Source organism: Elgaria multicarinata, chromosome 7, assembly GCF_023053635.1.
Source record: "Elgaria multicarinata webbii isolate HBS135686 ecotype San Diego chromosome 7, rElgMul1.1.pri, whole genome shotgun sequence".
NCBI lineage: Eukaryota > Metazoa > Chordata > Lepidosauria > Squamata > Anguidae > Elgaria > Elgaria multicarinata.
Genome location: NC_086177.1, coordinates 62,437,584 through 62,453,943, shown reverse-complemented (window position 1 = coordinate 62,453,943; position 16,360 = coordinate 62,437,584).

Sequence of the window (16,360 nt, the reverse complement as noted above, 5' to 3'; positions counted from 1 at the left end):
TTGGCCATATTTCTGAAGGAGATGTGATGGCCCTGTTCACAGATGGGAAACTGAGGCATGTGGAATTAGGTATGCCACATATAATGGCGATTTCATCCTGCAAAGCCAGAGAAACAAGTGAACACCTTAAATTGCAGAGTGGGGATGGATTTCCACAGAATCTGATGAGTTAGGGCTTGTGGCCTTTAAGTACTAATTGCTCTCCTAAATCCAGAGAGAAAGAGAGCAGACAAGTGGAATGGGAGTTGAAGCAAAACATCCAAGGTCAGTCAGCAATCTGTTATGAAGCAGGGAAGCTTAGCATGCAGAACGTGGGACCAGACATTCTCAACTGCATTTTGGGGAAGCTCTTCCACATTAAGCCATCCTTCCCGATGTCCGGATTGCCATGTGTTGCATTGTTGAGCAGTATCTTCAAATGGGCTTCTACTGTGAAATTAACAGGGGGGAAGCAAAAAATCAAGTAACTCAAGTCTCATAACATTGCTCCTGCATTTGGTTAGTCAACAGGCCCATAAAAACAGACTGAGGGAGCAGCACCTTTTAAAATGGTGTAAAACAATTAGGGAGAAAATGGCACAGACCAGGGAATGCCTAGAACAAAACGGTAAACCAAAAAGAAGAAGAAAAAACACCCATCCTTATATAAATAAGGAATAAGCTGTGAAGAGATACAGAAGCAGTGACTATAGTGGAATTTCAATTACCCTGACACTGATGGGTATAGCAGCAATAGAGTCATTAGAAACTGGATGCATGTTCCTAAATGTAATACAGGGCTATTTCTCCTGTTTGAAGAGCAATCAACAGGACCAGGGGCTATTCTGGACTTAGTCCAAGGAAATGAAAGTAGGTGAAATGAATAGCATGACGCTAATAAACCCTTAGGGCTATGTTATCATAATATCACCAGATTGGAAACACTTCTGAGAATATTTGTGTGTGAATGGTTATCAAAGTACAGCAGTGTGAGTGGAATGAGTTGGAGAAAGTTGATTGGAATCAACTGTTTGTGGACTGTAATGGAAAAAAGTGTGCATTACTTTTTAAAAAATGGAGAGCCTGTGAGATTTCTATTCTCTTTGGCTTTAATCAAAGCTGAAACCATAAGAGTGTGTGAGAGAAACTAGTGTGGCCCCAGAAAGACGTAATAATAAAGGTATCAACATAGTTTCCTTATTCGAAAGGAAATTGCCCTTGAGGCACGGAGAGATTCGGCAGACTTAAAATGAATGAGGAAACATTATGAGAATACCAACAAAGAACAATATGCATGGAATATTTCAATCAAAACTGAAGCCTAGGTACTCATGTATATGGGTGCAATGTTAAAGGTCTCGGGGTGGGTGGGGCAAGGAGAGGAAGCAGAGAGGAAGGAAAACATGAAATAGAGGGATGAAAACATCCTTGATTGTCCTCACAAGTTATGGGGGCACTTTTCGGCCCTGATGAGATCTGGGCTGCTTCAGGGTTGCTGGGGATGGATGAAGGTTGAGCCTCCTCCCAGCCTCAATGCCCTTGACGTGATCACTGCTCAACTCTGATCACTCATCAGCGATCAGAGTTAAAGGAAAGGAACCCTTTGCTAGCATTAGAGTTCAGAAATAATCAAGTGATAGGATGTGCTACCAGGGCAATGGATACAGGGGGGCTGGCAGGCTGCTCAAAATGGCTTTGTGGGCTGCCTGTAGGCGGCACTTCCTTGCAGCCCTGCATTTGATCCTACTAGCAGCCCCATTGATTTCACTGACCGAGAGCAATGAATACTCCTCTGTCATCTCACTAAAACAAGGGAAGGCAACCTGGTGCCTGCCAGACATTTTGGGCTGCAATGCCCATCTTCCCTTGCCGGGATGGCTAATGGTTGGGGTTCATGGGATTTGTAGTTCAAAGAATCTGGAGGGCACCAGGTTGCCTGCCCCAGCACTAAAAGGTTTCAGGTTGGGACACTTCAGGATTAGGCGGAGACAAGAACCTGAGTATCCAGCATGAGGACCACTTTCATCTATCCCACTCACCCTTTCTCAGTTTGCCCTTTGATTTATATGACTAGTTAGTCCTGATTTATAATATATTTTATACTATTTATTTTTCTGTATACAAAATACCATTCTATTTATCTTCATAACAGCCCTCTGTGGTAGGTTGAGCTAAGAGAGAGCACCTAGGGAATGTCCTAGCTGAACGAGAACTAACTCCAAAACTCTACCCGCTGCACCACACTGGCTAAAAACCTATTAGCTAGCTATTCACTGGGACGAGAAATGAGGCGCAAGCGATCAGATCCAATTCAAATAGTCACTCCATGTTTTCAGGGAGCGAATGTTTTTGGTCACTGCAAAGGTAACCCAGAGCAGAGTGTTGCTCTCTTGTCTTGCATTGCTCTTGCAATGTGTAAGAATTCTGTGGATTCAAAAGAAAATCGCCATCTCCTGGAGAGAATGTGATTTGTTCTGATCCTAGAAGCAATGGCAACAACACCTTCAAGATATCCAAAGTTGACTCATCTCTTCCTGTTTCAGTGCTCATGTCATACAGGTGGGATTGTATGATCACCTTACTTATTTGAAGGGTCCTTTGAGTGTTGTTTCCGCCTTCAACAACCCCTGCCACCTGGGTTTGGATGACACAGCAAACCATGACAAACCCCCGCCAGGGGATGAATATTCAAAATGGTCACTGGCATCCATCACAACCCACTGTGGCTTCAGTAAGCTAAGGTGGGCTGTGGTGACTGTGCAAACCAACCCTATAGTATACAGTAGAACAGCCTTCCCTAACTGATGCTCTCCAGATGTTTTGGACTTTAACTCCCATCAGCCCCAGCCAACATAGCCAGAAGTCAGGAATACAGTAAATTGTAGTACAAAACATCTGGAGGACACCAGGTTGGAGAAACCTGGAGCAGAGGAATGAAAAAGTATCTCTCAGAACCACTTGAAGTTCTCATCAAGAAAAATCCCTTCCTAAGGCTAAATATAAGATCAGGTCGATCCTGATCAGGAATTTAATTCCATTCTCTGAAATAAAATGTTACTGGACATGCATCCACCCCAGCCAAGATGCTGGTTCTAGTTACAGCAATTCCTGGTGTCCCAGAGGAAAGGAAAGAGGAAAAACTCACACCTGAACCTTCAGAAATTGGGGTGGGAAGGATCTTCATGATTTCAGTGACCCACAACTAATACAATTGGGAGGAAAAGTCATATAGATGTCCAACTACGTTGTGTGAAGCCAATCAGTTTAAAAGAAAAGAATCAAAGCTTCTTTGCTCCCATAAATGAGCCCATTTGAGACTTGCATTCTTCTGTTCGAAAACTGCTTCTGATCTTCAGTTCAAACTCATTACAGATTTCTTATGAGTTAATTACTGATGGAAGACATTCTGTTCTTAAAAAAGCAAACCAAAATAACAACAACAAAAGAACACCCCGCCTTACCCTCTTGATGTATCGTCCCAAAAGAGTGCACAAGGCCCTTTAGGTAAAAAAAATATGTTCATGCTACTCCAATATTTTGGTTTAATGATCAGAATTCTTAAATCTTCCATTGTCTGAGGGTCAGGGGAAGAAGGAAAGAAAAGAGTTTTTGCCTAGTGAGTCCTCTATATCAGATAACAAAGGGATTGTTTCAGGCAAGATAGGACATCTTGTGGTGGACTGAAAAGGTGTGATCTGGAAAGTAGCACTTTGTTAGTGCTTCAGGAGGGGGATGTAGGCCCTTCACTGATGCTTGCTGCCAACTTCAGGATACACACTAGCCAGAAGGGAGGAAAGCTAAATATGCTTGACTAACCAGTAGATCAGACCCCCTCAGGAATGTGTTGTCTAGCTGGCAGGCTTGTAATGCTCTGCTGAGTATTAGGAAGAAAATTCTGTCCTGTTGTATGTGTATGTTTCCACAGCCTTCCTAACAGCTTCTTCTCTGAGTAGTGAATGGATTCAGCAGTGAAACCTGGTTCCAGTCTTTCCCCACAAATGTTGGGTATTCCACAAAAACCATTAGTAAGAAGTACTGGCCTCATAATTTGGATTCAACTCCTAAATATCCCCAAGAGCTGAATCAATAATCTGTTTGATAAAGAAGAGACAATTTGGACATAATATACCTAGGTTTCTGATAGGGTCTGATTAAAGCTTTGTCCACAGAATATTACATGGACAGTTAATTCTAATATAATATTTCTATGTATATGTGCTTGAAGGATCATCCTGTGAACACCAAATGTTGTATCAGATGAGGCCCCAAATCTCTAGCATTTAAGAAGCAGTAAAATTATTTTGATTCCATCCATTATAGGGACGGATGGATAATGGGGCTGTATTCCCCCTACACACTGGATTCCAATGCTGATGGTACCAAAAACAATTTCAGAACAGGTGCTTAATTACCTGGAGTTAAAAACCTTCCTTCCCAACTAAAGATCACCGTTTATATTTGTCGGCGGTCCTTTCGATTCACCTTTAGAAATCAAACCTGACAAAAATTAAGGTAAAAATACTCTCTGGAAATACTTGAAGCTCTAGGGTGACCATAGGAAAAGGAGGACAGGGCTCTGAATCATTAAAAGTTGTACTGAATAGGGTATTTCAGCAGGTGTTGATTGTATGCATGCAGCACCTGGTGAAGTTCTCTCTTCATCACAACAGTAAAAGCTGCAAGAACCCTGTCCTGCTATACTAGAGTGACCAGATACAAAAGATGGCAGGGGTCCTGCAGCTTTAACTGTTGTAATGAAGAAAGAATTTCACTAGGTGCTGTAGCCTTCTGGCAAAGTTCATGCTGTTTTGCAGAACCAACCAACCAAAACAAACTAACACAAAAATAGTTAGTTCTTGAGGGAGATCTATGTGGTGATAACTGCAGCTTCAAGCTGGATATAGCCTTGTATTACAGACTGCAGTGAGCAGGGAGAGACATACAGTTACTTACAGAAAAGTGGAAACTTGATACACAAAGTCATGTCACCATTCCTTGAAGAAGCCTGAAAGCTGGTTACAGATTTTCACACCTTCCGGCTGCTAAAACCCAAGCTGTTTATCCTCAGAGATGCTGCATAACCAATTTATATGGCCTGTTGGAAGCTTAGGCACTCCTTAGTAGACAGTACTGTAAAAGGGCTTGAGGAGTTAGCCTCTAATGTGTCCACAGAAACATGAAACGCTGTGGAAATTACAGTCGTGCGATAACAATCCAAATTTCCATGAAGCTTAGCTCACAAACAGCTTTCAAAATGTGTGTTCTTGGTTGGAAGAGTTGGAGGGAGGGTGGGAGAAGAAGCAAGACCATGCATACCTGCACAGTATTATGCATTTACTCTGCACAGGATGAGAGGAGAGAATTTAAAGAAGTAGGCACAAATATAGCAACACTGCCTGAGCCATGTTTCTCTTTGGATTTCAGAACTGCAGAAGCAAAAATATCTGCTCGCAGATATACAGTGTGTGTGTGGTGTTTGAATGAAAATCCCTTGAAAACCACTTATTAGTGTACACACACACTGCAATCCTGTCCTTCACCATCATGTGAAAACACAACATTGTATAGAAATAAAACTAAAAGAAGGCATAATTTTTGTTTCAAACCAAGAACTACAGCTGAATCTGTATCAGATTGAAGGATTTGCTACTGGCTTTATGACTTCAGAGTAAACTACGTATTTGTTCTAAGTAGCAAGCTCAGAGGAGAGGTTTAAAAGACTTTGCATTGTTCATAGAGTCTCTCAAGCATACTGAGGGTGGAATTCCATCTGTTCAATCCAGTTCAGTTCAGTGAACTGGTTCACTTTCAGTGGTTCACTGGGCTGTGACACTTTGTAGAAATTAGGCTAAATTAGAAAAAAAAGGCTTTACATTATCATTTAAGAGGCTGCATGGCAAGATAACCAAAAAGTGCCATTGGCTCAGTTTTCTCCTCTTTCTGGTAAGGATGATTTAGCACATACCATTAAGGATGAAGGATGTGCCCATTTGTCTGCTACCTACACCCCAATCTTTAAACATGTTATATAGGACAATTTCCCATTGAAATTAATAGGATACGTTTCATTGTAATATGTTTAGAAGTAAAGTGTAAGTTTGATCTGATATTCTCTCTGACACACACAGAGAGAGACATACACAGTGCATATAGCATGCAACCTGCATGCTCCTTACATAATCCTGTGTGGATCTCCATATAGTATGAGAGATTTAGCAGCAAAACAACCCTTTTGGCAACCTGAATAGGAACTACGCTCTCTAGTTGATTGACTAGAATTCCACTTTCTTTGACTGAATGCCTTTTTTAATCAAGCAAGTCAGCATAATCCAAATTCTTTGCCTAACTAGCAAAGCACTTCTTTTTTTTTAAAGGATCAAATGCCAAATGTGAAAAGTACATATTTTCTAATAAAAATTTGCATTGCAATAATTCAGTCCTAGACATAATTACATGAATGTAAGTCCCATTGACACCAGCGGGATTCACATGCATGGAAATGTTAGTAAAAGAAAGTAATTTTTAGCCCTTTATTGTTCAAACCAGAGTCCCACAGGAGTTCCACAGTTGGTGGGATGCACCTGTACTGGGAAGATTTAAAGGATGGGCTTCACCTGTACAGTGATTGCTGCTCCATAGCTCTGACATATAATTTCCAGCCCCCAAGCAGCCATAGCATGGAAGGAGGAAGAGCGGCGGTGCACATTATATGTACTGCAACTCCCATTTTCCCCTGCCTGGGTGGGAACAAGAGGTTGCAGCCACAACACAGTACTTGTTAGTACTTCTGGTATACAACTGAAGTGGTCTTCCACTCTGAAGTTTCAATACAAAGTTTCAATACATAAAGACACCAAGGTCTAGGCTCTCTATCCACAGATAATAATGACCAATGTTATACTGGGCATTGAAGCTGCATATGGCCCTAGCTGTTTAATATCTCTATGGCCAGAACTGAGCAGAATGGTGAATAGAAATAAGGGCAGCTCTAAAAAATAGAGAAAGAATTGTATGCAGCATCACTGGAACCTAGGGTGACCATATGAAAATTAGAACAGGACTCCTGTATCTTTAACAGTTGCATAGAAAAGGGAATTTCAGCAGGTGTCATTTGTATATATGGACAACCTGCTGAAGTTCCCTCTTCATCACAACAGTGCAAGCTGCAGGAGCTATACTAGAGTGACCAGATTTAAAAGAGGGCAGGGCACCTGCAGCTTTAACTGTGGTGATGAAGAGGGAATTTCATCAGGTTCTTCATATATACAAATGACACCTGCTGAAACTCCCTTTTCTATGCAACTGTTAAAGATACAGGAGCCCTGTCCTCCTTTTCATATGGTCACCCTACTGGAACCAAATCCCTCATCCCATTAGACAGCACCAACGACAAAAGTGACCTCAATGTCCATGCAGTTTAGCATCTCTTAGTACATTTGAATGGGGAAATTATTGCATGGGGCAAGGATTAAGCATCACGCTTCCACCCAACAATTTTTGCTCCGCTGATACACCAGTATGAGCCTCAGAAAGAAGTAAAGTAGCACCATGTTTGAAATGGTGAAAAAAGATTCATGTTTTGATAAATGCTCATATTCTTCCCATGATTTCAAATATTTAACACATCCCACTTTTTTAAAAAAAACATATGCAGAGACAAACTGTTGTCAAGAGCCGAGAAGGGATATCAAAGCAGAGTAAGACATCATCTCATGATCTGTGGTTATCCCAGAGTTGGTGATTTTTGATCCAAGATTATAGACCAGTTTTAGGAATTGTTCCAAAAGTATATCCCCAAGCCCTGATTAGTTTGGGATGTTGGGATAATGTCCTGAGGGACTTGAATTGATTATAATTGTTTGTAACAGCTGCCAATAACTGCAATTCTACATTATGGTTACAAGAGTAATTTCTCTTGTGGGAACATGGTTTACAGAATGAAAAGAATTTACAGAAAGAGAAAAGATTATTGCCATAATAAAACTGATCCCTAAATTATGGCACAGTGCCACAAACTCCTCCTCATGCAAATAAAAACGGTGCATGGGAAGGTTTGCCAGAATAAACTCTCCCTCCATCAGTAAAGGCTTAGGGGACTGCAGAAATTCACATGACAAAACTCATACAATTTTATTTTCCCCAATAAACCTTACCACTGAAACACAGGGAGCTACCTTATACTGAGTCAGAGAAATGGTACATCTTGCTCAGTACTGTCTACACTAAGGATGCAGAACTTCAGGCAGGTTCCCAATCTGGCCCTCTGGGGTTCTTCAGAAGGCCATGCTCCTTTCCCCTGGCTTCACTTCCTTTAATCCAAACACCAATTGTTTACTGGATTCCTGGCTTTTGTGCATCCCACCCCATTCTAAACCCCTCTCCTAAGGCTTAGTTACTAGCAGTCAAGAGCTTTAAGCTACGATATGCTGGTATGTTTGGCCCCACCCACCACTGGAAAGTGGCTCACTGAGAGCTTCTCTGAAATGGAATTTAGCCCTCAGGTTGAAAGAGGTTCAACACCCCTGGTCTACATTGGCCCTGTTCAGTCAACACGTTAAGCCATGGTGAGGCTGCTAACCTTTTTGCATCAAATTTTTAGTGTGAGTGCTTAAACCATGGTTATGTAGCCATCATGGTTAGGAATGGTTCACACAAGATGCTAAGTCATGGTTCACACAACACGTTAAGCCAGAAAGTTTTGCTCGAAATGCTTAAGCACTGTGTCTTAGTGTGTAATCTGAACAGGGTCATTGATTTGCAGCAGTTCTCTAAGGTTTTAGACAGAGAACTTTCCCAACCCTACTTATAGATGGAAGCTTTTGAACCTGGGACCAAAATGTGCTCTTCTGCAGAACTACAGGCCTTTCCCTGCAGCTCAAGGAAACTACTAACAAGTGCAAGTCCCTTACATGATCCTCAAGAGCTAATCAAATCCCAGCCATAGCTGATTAATTTGCATTGTGCTTTTGCGCAGAATGACATCCAGAGGTTGTGTATTCCATGCATTCTTTGTGCAAGTGTTGAGTATTTTATCCAGTACAAAGTTTACGATCCTAATACCACTGGTTTTATTTCTAAGGAAAATTTCAAACAGAACAATACAGAGAAGTTTAGAGAAACATGTATATATGTGATAGGTGTTTTAAATATATACAACAGGTTGTAGTCGATGTTAGTCCTACTTAGAGTAGACTCATTGTAATGAATGTGACTCAATTTAGACTATTATTGGTTATAATCCTTTATTAGACACCCTGAAGGTTTATTAAAAAAATAAAAACGCAGTATATGTTTTACATTAAATAAATAAAAAATATGGGTAGTATCTGTTGAAATCTTACAGCAGAGGAAACTAGGCAAATCCAGTCGCCAGGGGGATGAGGCTTTTTAATAAACTGCATAACACTTTGGAAAATGTTTGCTGGCATCATCTGCCACTATATTTGCATCTATCTTCATTCTTTATGTTTTTCTCTTCCTGGTTTCAACAGTCCTTGCAAAAACATTCTACATTTAATTGCAAACTTGGATGCAGAATAAAATTTGTTTGCAAATAAGTGAACATATGCAAAGTTAATGTGCATGTTTTATTCTGGTTTCAGAATCTGGATTTCCTTAGATACAGAATGTTGGAATTGAATATTGTTCAGTGCAGAACCTTAACTACATTAGAAAATGCTTAATATAACTCTATAGTCAAATAGAGGCCACTCCTTAAAAGCCGTCTTTAAAGTCCAATGTGAGAAAGCCAGTGTTTATTTGTATACTACATCCATCTCATATAAAACAGTATAGGGGAAAGAGAGTTTTGAATGTTAAGATATAGCTTTTTTAGCTAAATGGTACACCTGAAAACTGCTAATAACGTCAGCCTGCTAACCAAGTATTTGAAGTGTAACAAAATAATTCATTTCACTGCTTTTGCATAAAAATGAGTACCCGCCTGATAAGAGTAATAAGCCTAAGATGTGATTAATAGCTAAAGTGAGCTGCTGCCATTTTACTTCCTATCTCCTGCTCTGACTCCTCTTTAACACTCAGGTAACTGTCAAAAATGGACCTAGCTATTATGGACGACAAGGGGTAAATGCCTTCATGTTGTCCTCCAAAGGTTAAAGTTTACCAGCCTCAGTTGGAAGCCACAATCTCCAATAACCATTAATCCACTAAGCTCCAGTAGGAGTGAACATATTTATTGCTGCAGTCACTAAAGGGTGAAATAAAGATTAGTTTTTAGTTAGGAACGCAAAGCTTTTTAGATCAATACAGACCCACTGCCGGAATCAATCTAAAGTTTGAAATTTTTAGGTAAAGATTTACAGGGCTCTCTTTTGCACAGTTAATATTCCAAAGCAGGCGGAGGGGGGGGGGTCCTCCCTGCTACATTACATAGTAATCAAATTGAGTAAACACTAGTCACTTCATAAACTGACCTCTGCTATGCTCATAGCAAATGAGTGTACAGTGATAAAAAAAACACCCATAATGTGGATTGTAAATTTGCCAATAAACAGGTAAAGTCAAAATGCAAACAGAGTAACATCATAAAATATTAGTAGCTACATTTGCCTATTTGAAAATATAAATAATCAATAGACATTAATAATGAACTTGTTCTTGCGTTTCTTTATTACTGTGTATATTAAAGTGTTTCAATTATTTCTAGTTAGCTTGATAGATAAATGCGTACACACATTTCTTGCAAGACTTGGAAGAGGCTATAGGATTGCTTTTCAAAACAGAAGCTACTGTTTAGATGAAAGAACAAGTGGACTGGAAATATACAGCTTGTTATACCCCTCTGCTGTTCATGTTTGATGCATGTATACAATTTATTATGCTATTTCTTCAGATTTGACAAAGTAATTGTCTGGCAAACCACACAAAAGGTCTGAAGGTGGAGTAGAAACATGACTTAATAGATCTGAATCTATAAATGGTATTAACAGATATTATACAGTACATATGTAGCAGAGAACAAAGTTATTTTCTGCATTACAACTTGATTATATTGTGACATTCCATGTGTTACACACATTTCCATCAACACAGCCAATGCAAAAATATGCTGGCATAGTGAACAGTAGGTTCCCAAAATCACATGGGTGTGTATGTATATGTTTGCTGCATCTGAGGGATATGAGAAACAGATCTGTTTAGTATCCATATATTTCAGACAGCAACTTACACCTTACAATTTACATAACGGTTTCCTCTATACACCAATGATTAAAACTTGTTACCTGCTGCCCACTTTTTATATTAAATAAGATAAGACCATATCAACACAGTCAATTAAAGAGTTAAACTCCATCTATCTATAATTGCAGAACATGATCTGAAGGTATATAATGCAGCCACCTTGTTCAAATAAGCATGTTTAGATCTGATCAGTGCCTGGGAATCCCACATATGTTTACTTGAAGTTCCAAGATAGAAGAAAGTAGGATATATGTATTCAATAAAATAAATATGTATTTTCATTGTCTATATGATCAGTTAAAATACAAAGGGCTTTTACTTGGCTATTCTTTTGTGTTTTTCTTGATAGGTTAAAAGTTGTGCAGGACGTTTTTTTGAATGCATCAAAGTGGAATATGTTTACCACCTTTGGCTAGTTCATCAACTGCAGTCTTATTTAGGGTAGGCAGATTTTATTTTTTTTATTTATTACATTTATTTATTATTTTGCTTCATATGTGTTGGTTACATCCAGGCTGGATTACCGTAATGTGCTCCATGTGGGGTTGCCATTAAAGACAGCTTAGAAGCTTCAATTGGTCCAGAATGTGGCAACTAGAATGCTTGAAGAAGCCCAATTTAAAGCTTTAAGTATGTGACCACGCTATCTAAAGGACCATACACACCCTTGGGGTTATGTCCAATGGTGTTTTTCTACTGATGGAAACAGTTCTGGCAGCAGAACCAGGAGAAGGAAACCCCCTGCAGCCCCCCCCCAAATCTCCTCTGAAGAGCTAGGAAACGTTCTGGAGCATATTTTGAGGTGACACAGTGTGGTGCAAGGTGGATGAGAGAAGGACCTGCCTGACCATTAAGTACAGTATCTGAGATCCTTCTTTCTGGTCCATCAGTAGCAGCTCTTATGTTGGTAAGTACCATGGACAGGGCCTTTTTTGTGGTAGCCCTGCATTTCAAATGTCTTCTGCAGGGAATATTTGGCTCTTCGTTTTTGATCTTTAGGTGGGCTCTATTTTTAATCTAGTCAACTTTGGGGTAGTGCTGTAACTGTTTTATCTGTGCTGGCTGATCATTCTATTCAGGTCTATGATTTATATGCTATCATTGTGGTTTTTCTGTAACCTTACTATATTTTAATATTTCAGTTTTATTATGCTGTTTTACAGACTATTGTAAACTGCCCTGGGAGGATAATCTGTCCTGGCATCCTTTAAATCACCAACACCATCGTCACCGCAAGAAAAATTAATGTTAACTCAACTATCAGATCTTTCCCAACTAATCATCAACTTTTATTGCTGAAGCCATAACAAAGAGCAAACATTTCAACTTGGTACCTATCTTTAAAAAAATAGGCCTTCTTTGGGGGCTAATGAACCATCACTGGTTTTTTCTTGTAAGGTTCTTCTAAGACATTGGGAGCTGTTCAGTTTCTGACATGGTACTGGGGTTAAATGGCAGATTTAATCCAGAATAACATTTCTATGTTGCTTTTATCCTACATAAGTATATGCTCTCCCTGTCTGAAATGGTAACCAGACAACAATTAGTACCAATTACAACCATGGCTTGGTTTGGAATTATCTTTGTATTGTGAAGCACAACTACAACCAATTCATCACATCCAAGCTCACAGCTGCCATAGGACAGTAATTATTTCCAGTCTCTCTTGACCTAAGTCCGATTTCAACTGATGATTGGAACATGAAAGGTTCTATAAACCATTATCAATTGCCTGAGGCATCCAGTTCTCCCACAGTTTCTTTATGTAATTTAGCTTTTTTAGAATCGCATGAAAGTTGAACACTTCACCATTAAAAAAGAAAGAAAAAAGGATAACTCCCTCTTTGCTTGTGCGATTTCTCACATTGGTAAGAACTATAGAAAATCTTCCATAAAGCAAACATATGATTTCCCTTCTACAAAATGTGTGCACGTACAGTGGGGTAATCCAAGAATTGCCCAAGTGAAGTCAAACCAAGGTACTATAAATGAATAAGTGAGGACCAAACTATATGTGACTGTGGAGATGTTTTTAAATTTTTTACTCTAAAATTGGGGAAGGCAATTAACATCTCACCCAAGACTGCTGCTCTGATAAATTTTGAGGCCCCTGACCTTTTAAAAATAACACACACACCCCTCCAAAACACACACAAAAATCCATCATGGCTCTCTTCTGTCATGCATGGTAAGTGATTTTTAGCTCAGTTTACTTGGAATGTAAATTTTACTAATAAAAAGATTAATCTGAAGAAATTCAAAGTATTTCAAAATCTTGTAACTTGCTGATCAATGAATACCTGATAACTCCTACTGAAAATGATAAATGTTTTAAATGGATACTGTTGTTGTTTTTATACTGTTTTTATATTTTTTAAAATTTTTGTATACTTTTAATGTTTACTATTTTTAATTGTTGTAAACCGCCCAGAGAGCTTCGGCTGGGGGGCGGTATATAAATGTAATAAAATAAATAAATAAATAAATAAATAAATCCCATGTTCTCTTCTCTTGTATTTCTTTTTAAGTTTTATTTTTATCTTTGTATTTGCTATTACATAGGACTTTCCTTTACTCTAATTTTTTCCATGATTTCTTTTTTCACTTCGTAAACAGTTTCCTGCCCACCCCTCTTCACTTTTGTCTTATGTTCTGTTTAGATTGTGAGCTTCTGGACACAAACTGGTTTACTTTGGGACAAGTTTTATTAGGACCAACCAAAACCCCACAAAAAACGGGCTAGCTTTTGAGTTAAGAACGCTTCATCAGGTTAGATGGTAGAAAAAGCAGAGTGGGGGAGTACAAAGATTAGGCCAAATGTTGTGGCCATGAATTGCGTGGGCAGCGCTTAATTGGGTCCATCTGGCAAAGGGATGAGGACAAATAGACACAGAGGCATAGCTGGGTTAAGAAATTGGCCACAACTTTTATTGACTCACTTGAATAGGCTTGGCAGTGGCATAGGGCGTGGATCCTGTAATTGGCCAGCCCACTTGCTGACCAATTCCTCTGACATGCATGCCAAGTGGTGGTTGGAAGGGCCAGGGGCACACCATGGCGCAGACTGCTAATGTGAACCCATTGCCACCGCCACGGATGTGGCCAGCTTGCAGGCCCCATGCTGGTCTGGTCTTGGTGCCATGTCCCCAAGATCCCTTACAGAAATCCTCATCATGGGGGAGCTTGGAGCCCAATCTCACTCCCCCTCACCAATGGACCCAGCCCAATGCCTATCACACCTATGTAAGTTGTGACAAAAGTTATCAAATGAAGCAGCCACAAAGAATTAGTGACCACCACCCCATTTCTGAAAACATTAAGATCCAAGACAAAAGACAGATGAATTACAGTTGGCCTTTTCTGTATATTTTAAATCTGCCTGCAGAATGAGACTTTAGCCATTTCCCCTCCTCCCTTTAGCCGCCCTATACACTTCCCCAAACAACCTCTGGAGGGTTGAAGAATCCTCCAGAGCATATATGGAGTGTGTGTGTATGTGTGTGGTGTGATGTGCTGCAGGAAGGTGTGCAAATAGCTAGATGCTGGATCACCCCTCCCGCCAAAAACAGACAAAGGGTTCAATATGCCCAAGGAAACTGGATTTGCAGAGCAGCCCCCACCCCAGGCTTCATGGCAACCCTCTTTTGAAACTGAGGGGTTTTAAAAACAGTTTGTGATATGGCATTGGGATCTATGGTCCAAAGGAAAAAGTTAGCTCATTCAATCATTGTCAGTATATAGATCAAAGCATATTTATGTGGAAAACAAAGAAACACACATTTTAAAGGAAACTTTCAGAAATGAATTGAACTATTGAGTAAACAGTATAACACTGAACTTTTCACTGAACCTGTTCAAATGACACGCTAAGCCACAGTGGTTAAGCATTTTGTTAGCGTGTCATGTGAACCATTTCTAACCAAGATGGCTATATAAGCACTGTTTAAACACACTCACTAACCATTTGCTGCAAAAGGGTTAGCAGCCTAACCATGGCTTAGCATGTTATCTGAACAGGCCCATTAGTATGTTATACAGAGTAAGGATTCAGCCCAATGCACTTATCTCAGAATAAGCCCCTCCGAACTCAGTGAGACTAGCCCCTGAGTAAATATGTACAGGGTGATGCCACAATTGCCATAACTGTAGACTAAATTAGCTACCCTTAAACCTCTTTTTATATGCAGTGGCACTTTTTGCAGGGTTACTCAGCGAAGTCCCACTTGGCTCAATAACATTTTCTCTTAATTATATAGATCGTCATCTTTCTTTCTTTCTATCCTATTCTATCACAGTAAATAATCTATTCTTTAAAATGTTTATTTCTCTTAATGGAATCAGCATGTGAAAGATCCACAACTTGATTTTGATCATTCACTTTGAGTTTCTTGGACTTTAGAAAATATAACATTTGTATGTGTTGGAAGAAGCTTCTCAACACTTTCATGTGCTCATTTGTCTTGAGGGCATGTATATTTGTTTGTGTGTGTGTGTGTGTGTGTGTGTGTGTACTTTTATTCATTTATTTGATGCATTCATTATATTTCTATACCCCCGCCCCCATAGGCAAAGCTCTCTAGGCGGTTCACAACAAATTTCAGACATTTATCATTTTATTGCACGAAGCAGGGGTGGAAGAATTCGAGCCAAGTGAGAAACAAGAGGTTTTAGGACTGCATGGTACAATGGCATTGCCACCATGTTGCAGGACAGTAAGTCAGCACTTCCTGACTTAAGCAAATATTTGAACATGTTATGTATTCTGCAATAATTGAAAATGCTGTTAACATCAAATTCTAGGAGTGTTGTTTAGAAACATAGTAAAATGCAGTTGCAGTGCTATCATCACTAACATTCCTATCTTTGAAATCTAAGAAATTTGCAACGTGAAATGTGAATTGGCTGTAACTTATTATTTCAAAACTTTGCTTTAATAAACATTTTACTCATTCTGGAAGGGAAAATACTTTACAAGAGGCCTTTTTCAATTCATACCTCCCCTCAAAATTGCCATTACTGTACATTTCAAGCATTGGAGGGAAACACGGAAGAAGTACCACCTGGAACCCACTCCCTCTCCCAGGCCTTCACATCTCTAACAGCAACCCCATGTACATTCATGAAGCACAGGGTGAATAGTATATAGTCATATTTTAGCATCGATAATGCCATTGCTACA